The sequence below is a fragment of the Gadus macrocephalus genome, chromosome 22 (assembly GCF_031168955.1).
Source record: "Gadus macrocephalus chromosome 22, ASM3116895v1".
NCBI classification, from domain to species: domain Eukaryota; kingdom Metazoa; phylum Chordata; class Actinopteri; order Gadiformes; family Gadidae; genus Gadus; species Gadus macrocephalus.
Window position 1 is genome coordinate 18,620,245 of NC_082403.1, and position 9,301 is coordinate 18,629,545.

Below are 9,301 nucleotides of genomic sequence, written 5' to 3' on the forward strand. Positions count from 1 at the left end.
CTAGTTCTTTCAGTTCAGTCCACTATAACGATTCGTTTATTTGATTCGTTCGTTTTGATTCGTTCGTTACGTCAGATTACATCTTAAAAAAAATAAAAAATAAAAAAACTTTTTTATATAATTTTTTTTTTTTTTTAATTGGTCGTGGGTCCGGATAGGACCGTCAAGACCGCAGTCCGCCGTTTGGAGGTGCCTGCTATAATGTATGTCAAACGTCCCACCAATATTTATACCACTTGCTTACTCTCTATATTTCATTCATGGTTTTACATTTATAATTTTATTTTACTTTACATTTAATTCTTCATTGTTCAGGCATTACAGAACTTGCATGGTCATAAATAAAAAATACGAACTGCAGTTTAATTTCTTTGTTTGTTCTTAAATTGACGTAGAATGGAGCAAAGACTCCTGGGATTGGGAAATGCGTTTATCCAATAAACAGATGGAGGTCAAGTCTATTTTCGAAAAAATGTAGGGGGATATATGAGTCGAATGGTATGACCCAAGATACGTCAGACAGAGAAAGCGCGCATATTCGACGGTACCGCCTTGTCATTGGTTTACCCAGGTGCCATTCCAACACCATTGCTACCTCTCATTGGCTGAATCTTTGAGAAAGTTGTAGACTCAATCAATGGAAGTCGCGGGGAGACGGAGCTCTGTTCGTTTGTATATTTTATTTACGTGACCATATGTTTGGTTTATGTTAAAAAAAAAGAATCAAAGAACCAGTTCTTCTTGTTTTGGGGAACCAGTTCTTGTCGTTCACGTTCGGGATTCGTTCGTTGTAACGAATCAGTCGCGACCGACACATCCCTACCGGCCACTGATTGGCCAGAGAGTGTGACGGAGTCACGAGAGCGACATGGCAACCATGCTGGTAACAGCCATAGCAGCGCCGCAGCCAACATATTCCACTTCTTCAACTTCTTCAACATGCCAGCTAATAATACGAACACGAATACCATCGCATCGATGTCCTCCATTGTTGTTATGTGGGTTCTGTCCATGTGTGGGTTGCGTAGGTGTTGTTTGCATCGAGTACAAAAATACGTCACGGCCCTTTCGCGCAGCCGACCCCGCCCACGTACAGGAGGTACTATTTGCGGTGGAAAAGGACCCGTGCTGCTACCGTGTCGAGTCGTGTCGTGTCGAGTCGTGTCGAGTGGAGCTACATGTGCGGTGGAAAAGCGGCATTAGTCACTGCCAAAAGTACCAGACAAACGCTCTGCTATCACTCTCGATATCTTGAATAGATTAGTGTGCTCTCTCAGAGCTGGGTTATTCCATCTTTATTTAACATATTACTCGAGACAGTGTTTCTCACAGCGTTCTATGGTTTTATGCGCCCAGGGGAATACACGTCACCTACTTAGATATTTCTCCCTACACAGGGCCTGGCTTAAGCTGACATCACCTTCTCTTCAAGGCATTTTTCCATCTTCTTAAAATGGTCTAAAAGCAATAGCCTAGGGGCAGGCGTAACCATCATTATTTCGAGAATCAACAACTCACTCTGTCCTTACGCTTCCATGCTCCACTATCTCAAGCTTCGGCAATCACCCGAATCACCTCTGTTTATTTTGCCCAACGGCCTGCCAATGACAAAAGATTGGTTCGGACTCCATCTCACAAAAGTGGTAGAAGGCTGCGGCCTACCATCTCCCCTCTACACTGGTCACTCCTTCCGGATAGGAGCGGCAACCACAGCCGCCGAACGAGGGTTGTCGGATGCATCCATCAAACGGCTGGGAAGGTGGTCTTCCACGGCATACGAATCATACATCCGTTCGAATTCAAGTTTCTTTTTCCAAGCTCATACGATGCTCTCCAACGTTGGTTAAGGTATATTTAACATGTTTGCAACTACTGGTGGTGGTGGTTATTAATTACTCAATTTATAACATAAGATCTGGATATAAAAACTCAAGGTTAGCCTGCAGCAACCCCGAGGAGTGCGTTGACCACGTCGGTGGCACAACACGGGCACTCGTGAGTTTGTTGACCACGTCGGTGGCACAACACGAAAGCACTCAATGTTCGCTGCAGCAACCCCGGTGAGTGCGTTGACCACGTCGGTGGCACAACACGGGCACTCGTGAGTTTGATGACCACGTCGGTGGCACAACACGGGCACTCGTGAGTTTGATGACCACGTCGGTGGCACAACATCAAACACTCAAGTGTGTTGACCACGTCGGTGGCACAACACAGGCACTTGTGAGTTTGTTGACCACGTCGGTGGAACAACATCAAACACCCAAAGTTTGGCTGCAGTAACCCCAGTGAGTGCGTTGACGACGTCGGTGGCACAACACAGGCACTTGGGAGTTCGTTGACCACGTCGGTGGAACAACACAAAAGTACTCAATGTTCGCTGCAGTAACCCTGGTGCGTGCGTTGAACACGTCGGTGGCACAAAACGGGCACTCGTGAGTTTGTTGACCACGTCGGTGGAACAACACGGAAGTACTCAATGTTCGCTGCAGCAACCCTGGTGAGTGCATTGACCACGTCAGTGGCACAACACGGGCACTCGTGAATTCGTTGACCACGTCGGTGGCACAATACGAAAGTACTCAATGTTCGCTGCAGCAACACCGGTGAGTATGTTGACCACGTCGGTGGCACAACATGGGCACTCGTGAGTTTGTTGACCACGTCGGTGGAACAACACGGAAGTACTCAATGTTCGCTGCAGCAACCCTGGTGAGTGCATTGACCACGTCAGTGGCACAACACGGGCACTCGTGAATTCGTTGACCACGTCGGTGGCACAATACGAAAGTACTCAATGTTCGCTGCAGCAACACCAGTGAGTATGTTGACCACGTCGGTGGCACAACACGGGCACTTGTGAGTTTGTTGACCACGTCGATGGTACAACACGAAAGCACTCAAGGTCACCGCAGCAACCCCGAAGAGTGCATTGACCATGTCGGTGGTACAACACGAAAGCACTCGAGGCTTGCTGCAGCAACAGCTGCAGAGTGCTCTAAATTTCCACTGATCTCTCTGATGGTATATTAAGCTCAACTGTTTCATGTGGTATATGATTGACTCTTAAATTCTTAATATGTTGTACATTGGGAATGCCTTTTATCTTCCAGAAGCAGTATAGATCCTGGACCGCTTTTATACGGTAGGTATGTATGTTCTCATTACTCCCTTTCGCATATCCCATCTTTTGGGGATGTCCTGCCAGTCCTGGCAGGACATGCCGAGTATTCACTTATTTCTAGCGTTACGTCCTTTCTTTTGGGGAATGCTCCGCCCCTGCTAGTCCTGGCAGGATATGCCGAGTCTACATGTCGTCCTGGATCCGTGATGGGGTTCACGCCAAAGATTTATCACGCAAAATATTCTCTCTTATGTTATCTTTCAAAATAGATCTTTATCGTGTTTATTGGTGAATGAGTCTTCATGGGAGAAATGTAAGCTTTAGCGCAAGTTCTACCAGGAGGACTCATCTCACACACACCAGTTTGCCAATCAACAATTTCCAATCACCAATCACCAGCTTTATAAAGAGTAGTCTAACCTATGTTATTTGCTGCTTAGGTATTTTGTTCGATGCTGCCCCTTCCACCCCACCACCACCAGGTCTTCCCCAGTCTACCGGTCCAGGGGAAGGCTCTGCCCCTGCTAGTCCTATCAGGAGATGCCGAGTCCACACATCTTCCTGGATCCGTGATGGGGCTCACGCCAAAGATTTATCATGCAACATATTCTCTCTTATGTTGTCATTCAAAATAATCCTTTATTCGTGTTTATTGGTGAATGAGTCTTCATGGGAGGAATCAATAAATATATAGTTTTTTGTCAAATTCATATACATGATCACCCTTGTTGTATCAATATATCAATGTAATTGATTTATTATTAATAGGTAATTCTAAAATGATCAATAATAACTGCACTCATAATAACTTACTTCTCAGATGATGTTATGCAATAACAGATTTTTGCTTCCGACCCTTAACAAACAAGTTCAATGTTCCAAACTTTGATAGTAGTATTTTACAAAAGAGTATTTAGTGGAAAAGAAAAGTGTGTATCAATTTTTATATATATATATATATATATATATATGTTCATATATATATATATATATATATATATATATATATATATATATAAAGATAATGAATATTCCCAAGAACAATTTGTTGTTGCATCTTATTATCAGTACTGAGGTATTAATAATTCCCGGATTTATTATTGTTATTATCATATTGTTGTGGCTAAAAAGGGGTAATGGGTAATGTGGAAGTAATGTGCTGATTGGGTTCTTGATGTGTTCACTGTAATTCCAGTTCACATACAAAATGAGTCAGTTCAAATAGTACCTGTAACAACCAATAATATAATAACTGCAATTAAAGTTATAATTTAAATGTAATAAAGCCAATAACATTATAACTGGCCAATAATGTAGTAAAGTTGTTGAGCCAATAATGTAATACGTTTTTGCCAATAATGTAATAACTAGTGCTATCAGTTAAACGCGTTATTAACGGCGTTGACGCAAACCAAATTTAACAGCGTTAATTTTTTTTATCGCGCCATTAACGCAATTCTTTTATTAAAAAAAATAAAATGTTGAGAGTAACGGACTGCCAAAATGTTTGCCTCAAAACAAAGAAGCAGTAGCCTGACTGCTATGTTCAAGGCAGTATGTTTGTATGTTCATCGTTTAATTGCACTATAGGCTTTTTTTTGGTATCGTCCTGTTTTGATCACCAATGTTGTTATCAATAAAAAAACATTTGCACAAGGCAAGCCGATGCACTTCTCCATGTTGATTAGAGCATTAAAATTAGAAAAATGTATGGGACAAAGAAATCAAGGGATATTTAGCATAGAAAAAACATTTGCGATTAATCGTGATTAATCGCGATTAAATATTTTAATCACTTGACAGCACTAGTAATAACCTCTTACGTTATTGCCCGGTTATTATGTTTTTGGCCTTGTATTAAAAAAATCCTTTGAAAATGTAATAACTGAGGTATCACTTTATTTTATTTTCAATTTCTGGAGAGAAACTGTTACACTTAGCCTTAATATTGCATCTTGCAACACATGCTTAAATATCTGACCTACAAATACCCCTCCATCCACAAACCCTACTCCACAGGACACCTTAAAAGAGCAAAGAGTGGATTTGGATTAATATGTAACTCTTAGGGTTCCGTCATACTCTGTGTAACCAACTCCGTGACCGCAGACGCTTCAACAGTCGTGACTCTTGCGAAGTTCTGTGTGTTGATGGATGAACGTCTGCATTAAATCAGTTTAGGAGCAGCATCTAGCGCATATGCATCAGAAAAACATTCAGGTAAGGATTATTGGTGAATAAAGCAGTATGATATGATAATATTGAATGGGGAGCACCACAATTTCAGCCGAAGCTGCAACGATCTAATGTCAATCAGCAGATCAGGCTGGCCCCAAAGCTGTTTTGGCCGATGCAAGAATCCCAGAGAAAAGTAAAGCCTTTTTTATGATACTGCGTTAAGTGCTCCGCGTATCCACGGAGAGCCCTCTCCATCGTCTTAAACCCTGTCGGAGACCCTCTCCGTAGCCCGATGTGTGCCTCCAAACATTTTTACTATCCGTCAAGGCTACTCAGAATGATGGAGACTGCAGGGCTCTCATTGGTCAGCTATTAGCTAACATCTCATTCCCGCAGCCCCTAGCGTTCCAGCAGTGAATTGTAATACCACACTAGCCGCGTTTACATGGCACATCTGATCCGCATAGATTTTTATGCGGCATAGATCTGTTCCTAAAATGTGTTCCGAATGTACTGTATACATGGCAGTAACAAAAGTGTCCGTTCTGTCTCTCGCGCACACCTGACACATCTCTGGACCGGCGGCGACATAATGGATGTCTTATCACTATCGGGGATTTTAAATTTGATTTTAATGAAAGCACAGCAGGAGAGAGCTTTTCTCTCCCTGCTCCTTCAATTAAGAAGGAGGACGACAGCGCAGCAACGTCAATTTCTCGTCAGATCTTTATATTTACCCTAAGCTCCGCCGCAAACAAGAGGAATTTGGATGCGAGTCCGCAGCCAAGACTGGTAGGAGAGAGTGGTCTTACGGGAATTTAGTGACCAGGAATCCTCGAAGGTCCAATTGCGAACTACTGCAGCTGCCATCTCTCTAAGTTAAGAAGTATTTTAACGTTCAGCCTGCAAAAGTACTAGTAGTAGCCTACTCATTTACAGTTATCTCGGACGAGCGCGGACACTACGATACGCGAACACGTCATTAATAAACACCCATGTGTCCCGTCGCTTAGCAACCGGCCATGCTTACCGGACTACTTTTACGGAGTGATAACAAAGACGTGAATCAGGCAATAAATCCACTTTCCTTGACAGCGGTGAAGTTCGGTGTGCTTAAAAGTACAGACGGAGCTCAGTGGACCAATTGCGAACTACTGCGGCTGCACTAAGTTAAACCCCAATCTATGCGGAATAAGTGTATACATGGCGATTTAAAACGGACTGCACCACCTCTTCTATTCGGCATAGAATCTATGCCGAACAGATAATTGTATTCCGAATGAGGCGTATACATGACCATTTTCTATGCCGCATAGAAATCTATGCGGCATAAGCCGCGTTTACATGGCACATCTGATCCGCATAGATTTCTATGCGGCATAGATCTGTTCCTAAAATGTGTTCCGAATGTACTGTATACATGGCAGTAACAAAAGTGTCCGTTCTGTCTCTCGCGCACACCTGACACATCTCTGGACCGGCGGAGACATAATGGATGTCTTATCACTATCGGGGATTTTAAATTTGATTTTAATGAAAGCACAGCAGGAGAGAGCTTTTCTCTGCCTGCTCCTTCAATTAAGAAGGAGGACGACAGCGCAGCAACGTCAATTTCTCGTCAGATCTTTATATTTACCCTAAGCTCCGCCGCAAACAAGAGGAATTTGGATGCGAGTCCGCAGCCAAGACTGGTGGGAGAGAGTGGTCTTACGGGAATTTAGTGACCAGGAATCCTCGAAGGTCCAATTGCGAACTACTGCAGCTGCCATCTCTCTAAGTTAAGAAGTATTTTAACGTTCAGCCTGCAAAAGTACTGGTAGTAGCCTACTCATTTAGTTATCTCGGACGAGCGCGGACACTACGATATGCGAACACGTCATTAATAAACACCCATGTGTCCCGTCGCTTAGCAACCGGACACGCTTACCGGACTACTTTTACGGAGTGATAACAAAGACGTGAATCAGGCAATAAATCCACTTTCCTTGACATCGGTGAAGTTCGGTGTGCTTAAAAGTACCGACGGAGCTCAGTGGACCAATTGCGAACTACTGCGGCTGCACTAAGTTAAACCCCAATCTATGTGGAATAAGTGTATACATGGCGATTTAAAACGGACTACACCACCTCTTCTATTCGGCATAGAATCTATGCCGAACAGATAATTGTATTCCGAATGAGGCGTATACATGACCATTTTCTATGCCGCATAGAAATCTATGCGGCATAGATGTGTCCATGTAAACGCGGCTATAGATGTGTCCATGTAAACGCGGCTACTGAAAACTGCAACGCACAACCTCGAAAAGCTGAACTCCGTTGAACATCTGTGTGGTCACGGAGTTGGATACACAGAGTACTAAAATGGAACCCTCAGAGTTCCATATGAATCCAATTGACTCTTTGCTCTTTTCTTTAAGGCACCCTGTGGAGGGGGGCACTGGGAAGGGTCATGTTCTTTTACCAGCTGGTACCAGAGAGACAAAGGAGATGAGGCGGCAAGTTCACCCTGTTGCACATTTGTTTTGTTTGCTTGTAACACCGGAAAATAAACCTCCAGGAACTCAATATCCTGACTGGACAGTTGACTCCTTGCCCGCACTGTGTAAGATTCGTCCCCCTGCTGCCTCAGTGGCTATTTTGATTACGTTGCTCAGTTTGATTTCTTTATATTCCAGTTATTGTTTTATTGAGGACAAATCGCCACTACAGTAAGGTTGGATATTTAAGCATGTGTGGCAAGATGCAATATTAAGGCTAAGTGTGACAGTTTCTCTCCAGAATTGAAGTTGAAGCGATACCTCATATATTGGCTCAGTTATTACGTTTTCAAAGGATTTTTTTGATACAAGGCAAATAACGTAATAACCAGCCAACAACGTAATATGTTATTACATTATTGGCAAAAAGTTATTACATGATTGGCTCAACAACTTTATTACATTATTAGCAAGTTATTATGTTATTGGCTTTATTACATTTAAATCATTACGTTATTGGCAGTTATTACATTATTGGCCGTTATTACGTTATTGGTTGCTACAGTCCCCATTACTTGGATAGTAATAGGGGAAACTCCACACGCACCCCAAGAAAATAACGGCGACTGGCAGCTCAGGAGAACAAAGAGGATGGGAGGAATTTCTGCTCCAGACTAGGGTAGGGAGTCTGTCCACATCTAGCAACAAATCTCAGCAGCGTCTCACCGGATGGTTTTCTCCCAGTTCTGCCTGGGCTGTAACAACACTCGGTTGGTTTCCAGGAGAGGTGCTTGTGGTTGGCCAATGACTAATCTTGGTGGAGGACTCAGTCTTTGGGGTTCAGCAAGTTCACTACGTTCTACTAACTTCAGTTGGGTAAGTCCAAAGATGACTGTATATGCTCTACGCAAATATATCATATCAAAAAGCCTTGTGCAGGTCTGAGTACATTTCATGAACCAATACATTTGACCAAAAGCATTACCATGCTGGAAAATCGTTCATAGGAAGGATTAGGTTCCATATTGTATATCACTTTTATGTAATAAACATTTGTATATGTTTTCATTTCATATCCGATCATTTTGTTTCTATGTTTTAAATCTTCATAATTTTTTTTCATAGCATTGGTCATATGTTCAACAATCATCCGTATGCATCTGCTTATTGAATCATTTTCATTTCATAATCGTCCCCTGATTTTTTCTGTCTGAATCCAAACATCTAGCCCATTCTAGTACACTGCAACCTCACATCGGCTCGGAAAATGTTCGGGATTCCAATTTATTTATTCATCGGAGAGAGAGGAGCAAAATAAAATGGTTTGAGAAAGAGAGAGTTCTGCCTATCACATCAATGTCCCAGCTTTGCTATGCATCATTAGACAGTCTCAGCAATATCCCACTTCCCTATTTTCATTGAGTGACCCCAACTAAAGTCCTGTCCCCCAGGTTGGGAAACATTGGGCCACAGCCACCCTGCACGGAACAAGGTCAATGAATTTCTTTGTTCCTTGTTG